General features: G+C 43.8%; 1 long non-coding RNA gene across 1 annotated transcript in view; it reads left to right on the forward strand.

Annotated features, from left to right (window-relative positions):
* The window catches only part of LOC130297110 (uncharacterized), a 28,504-nt gene extending 16,265 nt beyond the window's left edge, over positions 1–12,239 (forward strand). Inside the window, exons 2-3 of the long non-coding RNA XR_008849397.1 lie at positions 9,177–9,353; positions 11,780–12,239. This is a non-coding gene — a long non-coding RNA (uncharacterized LOC130297110). The remainder of the gene's footprint in view (positions 1–9,176; positions 9,354–11,779) is intronic.
* Positions 12,240–14,330: the final 2,091 nt, after the last annotated feature.

Raw genomic sequence — 14,330 nt, forward strand, 5'->3', positions numbered from 1 at the left:
AGTGTAAAAAATTAAGATTTAGAATTTTCTCCTTCACTTTGCTGCTATTCCTGTGAAACACCTAAAGGGTTAAAACACTTACTGAATGTCATTTTGAATACTTTGGGGGGTGCAGTTTTTATAATGGGGTCATTTATGGGGTATTTCTAATATGAAGACCCTTAAAATCCACTTCCAACCTGAACTGGGCCCTGAAAAATTACGATTTTGAAAATCTTGAGAAAAATTGGAAAATTGCTACGGAACTTTGAAGCCCTCTGGTGTCTTCCAAAACTAAAAACTTGTCAATTTTTTTATGCAAACACAAAGTAGACATATTGTATATGTGAATCAATATGTAATTTATTTGGAATATCCATTTTCCTTTCAAGCAGAGACTTTCAAAGTTAGAAAAATGCAAAATTTTCAAAATTTTCATGAAATTTTTAAATTTTTTACCAAGAAAGGATACAAATATCAGTGAAATTTTACCAATAACATAAAGTAGAATATGTCACGAAAAAACAATCTCGGAATCAGAATGATAAGTAAAAGCATTCCAAAGTTATTAATGTTTAAAGTGACAGTGGTAAGATTTTCAAAAAATGCCCAGGTCATGAAGGTGAAAATGGGCTGGGTCATGAAGGGGTTAACTTTCCAATTGATTTGAAAACATTTGTTTTCTACATGTTTCCACCGGCGTTCCCCTTTAAGAAGAAGACATTATTAGATTTTTTTTTTTTTAAACTGCTTTTTTTAACCTATTCTCTGGCAGTTCTTTTATTTGATTTTACAATGTGTGAATATCACTTTAAAAGCCTAGATAACCACTTAAATTATAGTATTTCAACTTTGAGTGTACATGGGTGAACCAGAGGGGCCAAGAGTCTGAATTGTTCCTTAATACCTTCTGCAGCCAAAATCAATAACTGGTAAATGTTTAAATAAGTCAGATTAATGTGACAAACCCTAATTCCTACATTGGTTTAACTTTTTTTTGGGGGGGGGGGGGGTAATCAAGTGTTATGATATTTGACTTTAGGGAAATAAACATTTTGACATTTGATTGGCCGAGCAGTTATTTCTCAATGCACACGAGTAACAGCTCTTACCTTGATTTTGGAGCAAATCCAGCATGTATGACCTGGAACACAGTCCCGCAATCACTAAAACCATGGAGAAAGAGTTCCAGCTTGATTGGTCCCATAAAACCTAATCCTTTATTATGACATTAAACAGTATCCACACAGCTAGAGGTCACGTAGGATCTGATGCGTTTCGGTCACGTGGACCTTTGTCGTGTTTAGGGTTGGAACGTCAACAACAGGGGATTGGGAAAGTGATTACAACTTTTTGTTTATTTATTTATTTATTTTTAAGACAGATAAAAATCTTTTATTATGACTACACGACCCCTTTCACCATGTTGACTATCTTGTTAATTTTTGTAAAAATATGTATGTGAAGATAAATGTATGGCAGCTCAGAAAAACACCCGTTTTGCCTCTTTAGATGATGTTTTTTTGTGACATTTGAAATAAGTGCCCTAGAATATTTTCTCCTCTTCTGCATGCATAAATATTTAGCAGCTGCCTGTTCATTCCCATCAGCTCTTGAAAGGCAAGATAAGGGCATCGCTCTGCTATGCCGAAGCATTTTACTGCTAAATAGACATCCCATATTCGGAAGCAAACTCTGCTATCTGTGGTTATCTACAGGTCCTAACCCGAGGGACACAAAGCTGAGAGGACACGATGGACTCTGAGGCTGAGAGGACACAATACACAAAGCCAGACCTGGAAGGAAGCTTTGTATTAATAGATTCCATTACCCTAAGGGCTGCTTAAGCCTCCTCCAAAAGACTGGAATAGTGCTCAGATCAAGTGCATGATAATGCTAATCAGACTTAGAGCTCTTTAGATATCGTGTTAAGATTCCAGGACCACCTTTCTTGCTATATTCTCCCCCCCCCCCCTCCCAGTACCCCAGACCCTGCGTCCTCTATAAGAACTATGGAATTATCTTGCTCTACCACGTGGAGACGCTTTTTTGCAATCTCTTTGAAGTGTCTATAAATAACTGCAGTTCTATTGACATGGATTACTGAGAGGATTATTTCTAAGGAAATCCAAATTATGTGTAGCTGTGAAAAATTATTAGTAGAGGGAAGGGGTAGCGATGCCCAAACTTCATCAACACAGGACAGAGAAGGAGTGTCATACCCAGCTCTGCTATGTAATGGGTATTTTGTGTGTTAATGTTGGTATAAAAATTATTTGTTATATACAATTGGGAATATCTATGAAAACCATGGCATCATTTACTAACCTACAGTGGGAAATACAAGCTCAATTCTGAATGGCCCATATTAGATTAAGGTGACCCCTACCTCTAAGGTTGGGGCTACACGATGACTTTGACCATGACAGACTGAAGTGTCATAAGCAAGTATCGCAGCTGATGAAAGTAGATCTTGTCACAAATGTGCAGCAAAAATCACATGCAGATCTTGTTGCACATTCACCAGGAATCTTACCCGTAGGCTTAAAAAGTGGTGAAATCAACCACAAATCCACAACAGTGTTATGATTCGGCTAGCTGGATGTGGATCCTCTGTGTCAGCGAGGGATCGGCGTGGACCGTGTCGGTGGACCGGTTCTAGGTTGCTACTGGTTTTCACCAGAGCCCGCTGCAAAGCGGGATGGTCTTGCTGCGGCGGTAGCAACCAGGTCGTATCCACCGGCAATGGCTCAACCTCGCTGACTGCTGAGAAGGCATGGGACAGAAGGACTAGGCAGAGGCAAGGTCAGACGTAGCAGAAGGTCGGGGGCAGGCGGCAAGGTTCGTAGTCAATAGCAAAAGCAGAAGGTCTGGAACACAGGCTTTGGACAACACTAAACGCTTTCTCTGGCACAAGGCAACAAGATCCGGCAAGGAAGTGAAGGGGAAGTGAGGTTATATAAACAGGGAGCAGGTGGAAGCTAATTAGACTGATTGGGCCAGGCACCAATCACTGGTGCACTGGCCCTTTAAATCTTAGAGAGCTGGCGCGCGCGCGCCCTAGAGAGCGGAGCCGCGCGTGCCAGAACATGACAGCCGGGGACCGGGACGGGTAAGTGGCTTGGGATGCGATTCGCGAGCGGGCGCGTCCCGCTATGCGAATCTCATCCCAATCGTGAATGTCAGTGCAGCGCTCCCGGTCAGCGGGTCTGACCGGGGCTCTGCAGAGAGGAGAACGCCGCAAGCGCTCCGGGGAGGAGCAGGGACCCGGAGCGCTCGGCGTAACAGTACCCCCCCCCCCTTAGATCTCCCCCTCTTTTTGTCTCCTTGTCCCTTCAAATGAGACGAGAACATAGGGGACGCCTCTTGAGTCTCCTTCTGGAACAAAAAGAAGTCCTGGGTAGCTACACCAGCGGCAGGTAGTTCAGAAGGAATGGGGAGGGGGGGCAAAGGGTGAAGCATGTCACCGGGCAGAGTGTCACCAGGATGGGGGCTATGAGGAGGCACGGCACAGTCCTGATAGGCCTTGGGGAGACCAGGCACAGGAGGAGACACTGAGGCCCGACAGACGGGACTGGGAGCAGACGTGATGCATTTCTTGCGGCAAGCAGGACCCCAATTCTTGATCTCCCCGGTGGTCCAGTCAAGGGTGGGAGAATGATGCTGGAGCCATGGCAAACCGAGGAGGACTTCAGAGGTGCAGTTGGGCAGGACGAAAAATTAAATTTTTTCGTGATGCAGTCCAATGCTCATAAGCAAGGGCTCTGTGCGGTAACGCACAGTGCAGTCCAACTTCACTCCGTTGACCGAAGAAATGTAGAGCGGCTTGACGAGACGGGTCACCGGGATGCAGAACCTATTCACCAAAGAGGCCAGAATAAAATTTCCAGAAGAACCAGAGTCCAAAGAGGCCACGGCTGAGAAGGAGGAGTTGGCAGAAGAAGAAATCTGCATGGGCACAGTGAGACGTGGAGAAGCAGACTTCGTACCAAGAGACGCCACACCCACGTGAGCTAAGTGCGTGTGTGCGTTTCCCAGACGTGGAGGACGAATAGGGCAATCCACCAAGAAATGTTCGGTACTAGCGCAGTACAGACATCAATTTTTATCCCTACGGCGAGTCCTCTCTTCATGGGTCAGGCGAGACCGATCCACTTGCATAGCCTCCTCGGCGGGAGGCACAGGGGTAGATTGCAAAGGATACTGTGAGAGAGGTGCCCAGAGATCAAGGTCTTTTTCCTGGCGGAGCTCCTGGTGTCTCTCAGAAAAACGCATGTCAATGTGGGTGGCCAAATGGAGAAGTTCATGCAGGTTGGCAGGAATCTCTCATGCGGCCAGCACATCCTTGATGTTAGTGGATAGGCCTTTTTTAATGGTCACGCAGAGGGCCTCGTTATTCCAAGATAATTCGGAGGCGAGAGTACGAAATTGGATGGCGTACTCGCCTACTGAAGAATTACCCTGGACCAGGTTCAGCAGGGCAGTCTCGGCAGAAGAAGCTCGGGCTGGTTCCTCAAAGACACTTCAGCGAAGAAGGACTGGACTGTAGCAGGATCATTGCGGTCCCAGAGCGGTGTGGCCCAAGACAAGGCCTTTCCAGACAGAAGACTAACTACGAACGCCACCTTAGACCGTTCTGTAGGAAATTGGTCCGACAACATCTCCATATGTAGGGAACATTGAGACAGGAAGCCACGGCAGAGTCTAGAGTCCCCATCAAATTTGTCCGGCAGGGAGGCTAGGAGCGGCCACTCGCTGCGGAGGAGGTGCAGGAGCTGGCGGAGGAGATGGTTGCTGCTGTAGCAGTGGCAGAAGTTGCTGTAACATGGCGGTCAACTGCGACAGCTGCTGTCCTTGTTGGGCAATTTGCTGCGATTGCTCGGCGACCACCGTGGGAAGATCAGCGAGACTTGGCAGCGGCACCTCAGCGGGATCCATGGCCGGATCTACTGTTATGATTTGGCTAGCTGGATGTGGATCCTCTGTGTCAGCGAGGGATTGGCGTGGACCGTGTCGGTGGACCGGTTCTAGGTTGCTACTGGTTCTCACCAGAGCCCGCCGCAAAGCGGGATGGTCTTGCTGCGGCGGTAGCAACCAGGTCGTATCCACCGGCAATGGCTCAACCTCGCTGACTGCTGAGAAGGCGTGGGACAGAAGGACTAGGCAGAGGCAAGGTCAGACATAGCAGAAGGTCGGGGGCAGGCGGCAAGGTTCGTAGTCAATAGCAAAAGCAGAAGGTCTGGAACACAGGCTTTGGACAACACTAAACGCTTTCTCTGGCACAAGGCAACAAGATCCGGAAAGGAAGTGAAGGGGAAGTGAGGTTATATGGACAGGGAGCAGGTGGAAGCTAATTAGACTGATTGGGCCAGGCACCAATCACTGGTGCACTGGCCCTTTAAATCTTAGAGAGCTGGCGCGCGCGCGCCCTAGAGAGCGGAGCCGCGTGTGCCAGAACATGACAGCCGGGGACCGGGACGGGTAAGTGGCTTGGGTTGCGATTCGCGGGCGGGCGCGTCCCGCTATGCGAATCGCATCCCCATGGTGAATGTCAGTGCAGCGCTCCCGGTCAGCGGGTCTGACCGGGGCGCTGCAGAGAGGAGAACACCGCGAGCGCTCCGGGGAGGAGCAGGGTCCCGGAGCGCTCGGCGTAACAAACAGAATAAGCGCTGCGGCTGAAAATCTAACCCATGTGGCCTCAACCAAAGGGGGAAATTGATTTGTCTTTCTCCCAGCCAAAACATGGCAGCAGCAGCTACATCAATAGTATTTATCATTTGTTTTAACTCATTAAAGTGCTCCCCCCTCAACCCTGCTGCCCTAGGCACAAGCCCAGGAGTGCATTATGGCAAATACAGCCCTTGTGTAGACCGAAACTAATGTGAAATCTCCACCTGAATCTACTAGACGTTCATCTCAACGCTGCTGGCGGTTATCAATTTATTACAGATGCAAGTCTTGGCCTGACTGCAGGTCTGATAACCTGAAACCAGCCAAAAATGTCTTAGGTCATTGGTTGCCATGGACATCTTATGATGTGCACACCTTACATTTCGATCAAGTCAGGTGACAATCGGTAAAGAGGTCCTTACAGCAATCAATCATGGCCATCCAATACTGCACAATAGTCTTGTTTTCCCTGGATTGCAAAGAGTTGTTGGTCATACACATTAGATTGAAGACGGCTGAAACCACCTATTTTAGTGGCATCAACTGGGTATTGGGGCCTTCTAAATCTCCACCCAAAACAGCCAGGCATGTTGGGTTTTAACATGCCCAATCCCATTGTTCTTGGAAAGATAAGCTACCACCAGAGGAGTTTCACTTTGGCTTTCTCTCCATTCAGACAAGCTAAACGTGCATATATATAGTGGAATCAGAAAAGATAGTTTTTAGCTGAACGAATGTTTGGCCAACAGCTGTCTCGAGCTGTTACTTACACTACATGGGCAAAAAAAAATTTTTTCACAGATCCTGATATAAAGATGACACTTCCCAGATGCAGATTGCAAGAGCAGACTCTGTTCAGACACTGAACAAGCAGGTAATACTAGGCTTGTATTACTTCTCATTAATCCACCATAGTTTATATGATCCCCCTTTCATTTCAAATGACCTAAATTGACTTCACTGTCCTCAAAGATGCCACCAATATGGACAACTGAATCATTTCCATCTACAACTGATTATCCCGAGGAGCAGCTGCGTATGCAAAAAAGCAACTATTTCAGGCTGATAATACAGTAGTGCCAAAGAACTTGTACTGAAGTGGAACTAAATATAGATAATGGAGCAATTATGATACATTTCCTTGTTAGAGACATCTGTCCTACACTATTGCTGCAGTGCAGAGGAGCTTCCTGTATGGTACATCCAACAGCAGCTGCTACTGTGTCCGCGCACCAATGAAAATCTGACTTTTATAACTTGTCAGTCAGAATTATTATGGAGATCTAATAGGCAGAAGCTAACCTTGGAGATGAGGGGGTGCATCTAAAGCTATCCTTACATATTATGATATTTGTTGACCAAAGCAGTCACGACCAGCCCCTCACTAAATGTGTATGGTGGTCTCCTGACTCTTCCCTGGCAGATGTCAAATGAGAACCATTAAAACATTCTCCCAGGGTATTTAGGTACTAGTGAGAAAACCTAGCATTGCATCTGGCTTGACGTCTGGCCATCTCCCCTATCTCCAGACACAAGAACCAAATTATTAGTCCTGCATGAGTCTTCATTGCTCATAATGGATACATCCAGTTAGGACACCTCCTTTTTTTATACTTGGCTATGACAGGATGGGTCTTGCTTCTGAGATCATTTGTCTACAGTGGTCCCTCAAGTTATAATATTAATTAGTTAGGACGACCATTCTATGTTGAAACCATTGTATGTTGAGACCATAACTCTATGGAAACCTTGTAATTGGTTCTAAAGCCACCAAAATGTCATCCAAAAATAGGAAAAAGTCAGGATTAAAGAAAAATAAGTAGATAACTAATACAGATAAAGCAATTCCTTACATATAAAAGTAAGAAAGCGCTGCTGGGCGCTGTAATCACTGTCTATGTAGAGGTCAGGAGCTTCTTCAGGGTCCTGTACAGTACATGCAATGTCCAAAAAAAGTAAAATGGAGCCGCCTTACCTGTGTACAAAGGAGCAGCTAACCCTGGCACAGGTAAAGAGTAGTACTGAACATGTGGTACCTTCCTGTACTGTAGGGGGCGCTACCAGACAGAAATTCAGCGCATACTCTTCAGTAATACAGGGGTTTTACCAGTGAAATGTCCATTCTGATTGGTCACATCTTCCAGCCAGTGACACGTTTCACAGATCTGGACTGTCCGTAGTATTGTATGTTGAGTTTGGTTTCAAGTTACAATGGTCCAGAAAAGACCATTGTATGTTGAAACTATTGTGTGCTGAGGCCATTGTAAGTTGTGGGACCATTGTATAATGTTTGCACATCCATTTAAAGGGTTTTCTCATCATAGTTCCTAAATTCATGACAATGACTCTTAGTATCCTCTATGTAGCCTGGGAGATCTAGTGGGTGAGTATACTCATGGCTCAGAACCACCTTTGTCAATTTTCCATCACCAACTAGAAAACGAGATCTGTATTTCTGTCATAGATTTTTATCACATGTTCCCCAACCAGTGGGATCCTCACAAATCCTAAGAACTGGGTGCTGCTTTATTATCCACCAAAGATTTTATTCATGTGCAGCCACATCTCTGCTAGGAGCAAGTTCTCGGATTCGAGGAAGGTGAAGTTTAGTCATGTACTGTAGATCTACGAGATCCTTCACAAGAGGAACTTGTTCACCCCATGTTGTACTCCTTGGCAGAAGAAGTAAAGGGTTAGCATGGGAGACTTGCCATGCATAAGAATGCAGTGAGTGTGTGTGTGTGTGGGGGGGGGGGGGGGGTATGATGCTCTCATCTCTTCCTCCTGCTTCACATTATGTCTGTAGCATTAGAATTCACCAAGCAATGAGCCTGGAGAATGTGCCCAGGACACAGGCGCAGGAAAATGAGACAATGCCAGGACTGTGCTCACTTTGAAAGGCTCAGATCAGAGGTCACTGGGTTTTGGGGTTCCTGCCAGGCTCTGTAGTCGCAACAAAGTCACTCTCTACACAGACACATTCAGATACCAATGAGATGTTGGATCTGGGCACCAGACCGTCTTAACCCTTCTGTAGTACCATCTATTGGTAAAGATTCAATTTCATTTCAATTTCAAGACCACGTAGTTGGGGAGGCAAAGAAGCCCTAGTGAATAGGGGATAATACATGCAATAATCCCCCATATAATTCTCTAATATCCTGCACCATATAAGCTTATGTGGTGAGTTGCCAACATCAAGGGGGCTTACGAGAAATGCCACCAAAGGACCTTAATGGTTTCCAAGTAGTTTAAAGAGCCAGGAGATCTCATTGAGACACAGCACATTAGCATGTTGGGCTTAGTTTATAACCTTCCTGTCTTCAGATGCCACTTTGGGCGCCATTCAGTGGGTGAAGTATTTTTTTTTATTAAGGGGTCTTAAAGATACATTAATTTAAAAGGGCCTGTCCCTTTAAATACACCTGTGGCAAGGTAGCTATGTAGATGTTTTGTATGTAAATACTGATATACAAGTATATGTATAGAGTGCTCTAGATGTCTGTCTCTTTCCATTATCCCAATAGGATCCCCCAGCTTGTCCCTGACACACATCCCCACTCAGCCTGCAGGGCACAGAGCTGTACACTCACAAGCTAATCCTGCCTCCCCACTCCAGAAACTGATCCCCCTCCTCTGCTGAAGGGAATGGAGCGTGATATAGTAATGGGAGAACAGCTCGCTGCTTGTGTTATACCAGCAGGGTAAGGAATACAACGTAATAATAAAGACTGAAATATTAAATCCTTAATAATATATCTGATGCTGTGTTTTAAAGGGGTTCCTTGCAACTATGTACAGTTTATTAAAGAGTGCATTCAAACCTTTTTAAAGTTCTGGTTTCGACCCCATTTCAGAATGTAGTTCTCCATCTGACGATATAATGATGAGGGTCATTCTGCTGAGAAGCCACACAGCAGCAAAGACAAATACATTCAATGGCTGACTATTGTTTTAACCCCTTAAGGACTCAGCCCATTTTGGCCTTAAGGACTCAGACAATTTAATTTTTACGTTTTCATTTTTTCCTCCTCGCCTTCTAAAAATCATAACTCTTTTATATTTTCATCCACAGACTAGTATGAGGGCTTGTTTTTTGCGCGACCAGTTGTCCTTTGTAATGACATCACTCATTATATCATAAAATGTATGGCGCAACCAAAAAACACTTATTGTGGGGAAATTAAAACGAAAAACGCAATTTTGCTAATTTTGGAAGGTTTTGTTTTCACGCCGTACAATTTATGGTAAAAATGACATGTGTTCTTTATTCTGAGGGTCAATACGATTAAAATGATACCCATTATTACATACTTTTATATTATTGTTGCGCTTAAAAAAAATCACAAACTTTTTAACCAAATTAGTACGTTTATAATCCCTTTATTTTGATGACCTCTAACTTTTTTATTTTTCTGTATAAGTGGCGGTATGGGGGCTCATTTTTTGCGCCATGATCTGTACTTTTTTTTGATACCACATTTGCGTATAAAAAACTTTTAATACATTTTTTATAATTTTTTTTTAAATAAAATGTATTAAAAAAGTAGGAATTTTGGACTTTTTTTTTTTTCGTTCACGCCGTTCACCGTACGGGATCATTAACATTTTATTTTAATAGTTCGGACATTTACGCACGCGGCGATACCAAATATGTCTATAAAAAAATGTTTTTTACGCTTTTTGGGGGTAAAATAGGAAAAAACGGACGTTTTACTTTTTTATTGGGGGAGGGGATTTTTCCCTTTTTTTTTACTTTTACTTTTACATTTTTTTACATTTTTTTTTACACTTGAATAGTCCCCATAGGGGACTATTCATAGCAATACCATGATTGCTAATACTGATCTGTTCTATGTATAGGACATAGAACAGATCAGTATTATCGGTCATCTCCTGCTCTGGTCTGCTCGATCTCAGACCAGAGCAGGAGATGCCGGGAGCCGCACGGAGGAAGGAGAGGGGACCTCCGTGCGGCGTTATGAATGATCGGATCCCCGCAGCAGCGCTGCGGGCGATCCGATCGTTCATTTAAATCGCGAACTGCCGCAGATGCTGGGATCTGTATTGATCCCGGCACCTGAGGGGTTAATGGCGGACGCCCGCGAGATCGCGGGCGTCGGCCATTGCCGGCGGGTCCCTGGCTGCGATCAGCAGCCAGGATCAGCCGCGCACGACACGGGCATCGCTCCGATGCCCGCGGTTATGCTTAGGACGTAAATGTACGTCCTGGTGCGTTAAGTACCACCTCACCAGGACGTACATTTACGTCCTGCGTCCTTAAGGGGTTAAAGGGGTACTCCAGTGGATTTTTTTTTTTTTTTATCAACTGGTGCCAGAAAATTAAACAGATTAGTAAATTGCTTCTATTAAAAAATCTTAATCCTTCCAGTACTTATTAGCTGCTGAATACTACAGAGGAAATGGTTTTCTTTTTGGAAAACAGTGCTCTCTGCTGACATCTCTGTCCATTTTAAGAACTATCCAGAGTAGGAGAAAATCCCCATAGCAAACATATGCTGCTCTGGACAGTTCCTAAAATGGACAGAGATGTCAGCAGAGAGCACTGTACTCGTGATTCAGCAGAGAGCACTGTGTTCCAAAAAGAAAACAATTTCCTCTGTAGTATTCAGCAGCTAATAAGTACTGGAAGGATTAAGATTTTTTTAATGGAAGTAATTTACAAATCTGTTTAACTTTCTGACAAAAAAAAAAAGTTTTCCACTGGAGTACCCCTTTAAATCAGTTCTCTCTGCAGCCAAAGTCTGCACTGGGATAAAGGGATGTGGGGTGCTCTCTCTATTAGCTCAACTTTTCCATTGTAGAAAGTGATAACATATTACTAGGACCTTGCTCTGGGACCTCTGCCAATCTTGAGAATAAAGGGCCCACAGAGCTAATTTCATGTTACATCCCGTCACTGTGATCCTGGCCACTGGCTGTAGACCACAGCTCCATTAACATGGAGATGAAGAGTGGTCACCCAGTGATCAAACCTGTCCAGGAGCTGTCAAAGACATTATAAATGATTGAATCCCATAATATCTTGAACAGTTTCTGTAATTTTCTAAAATCCCAAACAGATCTAAGTCCCTCCATATCCAATCTTTCATTTTTTTTTCTTTTGCAGCAGGTGCATGAGAGCAAGATTGTAAGACTGAAAAGTGGATATATGAAGAGAAGGACAAAAATAGGGGGCGCTCCCAGAATGGAATGCAATGCTGAATCTTGTGTCAGATTTTGCTAGTTGCTCACAGAATGTAGTTTGGAGTAGTAAAGTGGGAGCTGCTGCGCTCAGACCGGGGCTGGGCTCTTATGCAAAAGCCAGTAGAGAATCAGGCAGGGCCACGCCAGCACCTCTGCACACAGGATCATCTCCAGTATCTCTGCATACTATCCAAGAAGTTTGCATTGTACGTTTTGGACCTGAGGAAGGCACTTTGTATGTGTCAAAATGCGTTGTCCTCTTTTTTACCAAATAAACAAGTTTGTCCTGTGCTGGCCTGAGTCTCTCCATTCTTTCACTTATGCGAGCAGCGCCTCCTAAAGACCGGTTTTTGTAGCTCCTAGTTGCCTATCTTAAGACTGAAAAGGACATCCTCTCTTTGGTTCGAAGGAATCCTACAGATTTTGCTTGATATTGTGGGATATGTGACTCATTTATAGACATGGTCTGACTTCCCTATATGTGTGCACATCCCGCAAATGAAGAAGAAAGCTGGTGTCTAAATGGTGTATTCACACGTTCAGGTTTTTTATTGCAATTTTTGAATACAAAGCCAAGAATGGATCTAAGAAGAGGAGAAGCCCTGGTCTTTAATTGTAACGTAGTTCTACATATATGATCTGTCCTTGTTTGTTTGCTTTTTTCAATAATTGCAATAAAAACCATAAAAACCGGAACATGTGAACACACCCTACATGATGCTGTGAGTTAAAGGTGATTCATATGAGTATAGGGGGTGTTAGAGGGGTAATGAGTGTTTGGGGTTTGTGTGAATATTGATACTCGGTGATAGCAGATTTGTGAAGCCCATTGTAAGATTTACCTGTCAGAGAGAAGAATATGGTAGGATCAATGAGGACGCAGAGAACAAAAGATTCTGAGGATCTGAGCCAATTGGAAAGACAAGGAAAGGGATGAAGGGAGGGGATCAGATGAGGTGAAGAGGGAGGCGACTGCAGGTTTACATGCTTACTAGTGACCTCACTGACAGGAAAAATCATTGTTCCTCATCCTTAGAGAATTATTTTAACCCGTGAAGGACCGGGGGGTTTTCCGTTTTTGCATTTTCGTTTTTTGCTCTTTGCCTTTAAAAAATCATAACGCTTTCAATTTTGCACCTAAAAATCCATATTATTGCTTATTTTTTGCGCCACCAATTCTACTTTGTAATGACATCAGTCATTTTGCCCAAAAATCTATGGTGAAACGGAAAAAAAAATCATTGTGAGACAAAATTGAAAATGATACCCTACTTATATAGGTTTGATTTTGTCGTACTTCTGGAAAAAATCATAACTACATGCAGGAAAATTAATACGTTTAAAATTGTCATCTTCTGACCCCTATAACTTTTTAATTTTTCCGCGTATGGGGCGGTATGAGGGCTCATTTTTTGCGCCATGATCTGAAGTTTTTAACGGTACCATTTTTGCATTGATAGGACATTGATCATGATATAAAAAGTGACCAAAAATGCACTATTTTGGACTTTGGAATTTTTTTTGCGCGTACGCCATTGACCGTGTGGTTTAATTAACGATATATTTTTATAATTCGGACATTTCCGCACGCGGCGATACCATATATGTTTATTTTTATTTACACTGTGTTTTTTTTATGGGAAAAGGGGGGTGATTCAAACTTTTAATAGGGAAGGGGTTAAATGATCTTTATTCACTTTTTTTTCACTTTTTTTTTGCAGTGTTATAGCTCCCATAGGGACCTATAACACTGCACACACTGATCTTTTACATTGATCACTGGTTTCTCATAGGAAACCAGTGATCGATAATTCTGCCGGTTGAGTGCTCATGCCTGGATCTCAGGCACTGAGCAGTCATTTGGCGATCGGACAGCGAGGAGGCAGGTAGGGATCCTCCGGCTGTCCTGTAAGCTGTTGGGATGCCGCGATTTCATGCCAAACAGCTCCCTGAGCTAACCGGCATGGTTTCACTTTAGCTGCGCGCTATTAGCCACGGGTCCCAGCTGTTGTTAGAGGCCAGGCCCGACCCGCTATGACGCTGGGCCACGCCGTGGCCCCGCATTATAGATCGGGAGCGGACACATGATGTTCCAGTACGTCATGTGTCCTTAAGGGGTTAAAATGTTCAAAGCGACCATGAAACTATTCAGTTCAAACATACAGATAGACATTTTCACTAGACCATAGGCCTTCACACCAAACAGCTAATCTCCATCTATTCCCATACCAAGGACATAAATCATCTTGCTACAAATCATCTAACATGTCCTAGACCTTTATACCAAACATTTGATCATCCACATCTAACTAAGCTATAGACAATTTATAGAAACACATGAAATGATTTGACTTCCACAGCAAACTATAGAGCGTATACAGTGCATATTGAAAGTATTCGGCCCCCTTGAACATTTTGACCTTTTGCCACATTTCAGGCTTCAAACATAAAGATATAAAACTGTAATATTTTGT

The sequence above is a fragment of the Hyla sarda genome, chromosome 12 (assembly GCF_029499605.1).
Source record: "Hyla sarda isolate aHylSar1 chromosome 12, aHylSar1.hap1, whole genome shotgun sequence".
In the NCBI taxonomy this organism is placed as follows: domain Eukaryota; kingdom Metazoa; phylum Chordata; class Amphibia; order Anura; family Hylidae; genus Hyla; species Hyla sarda.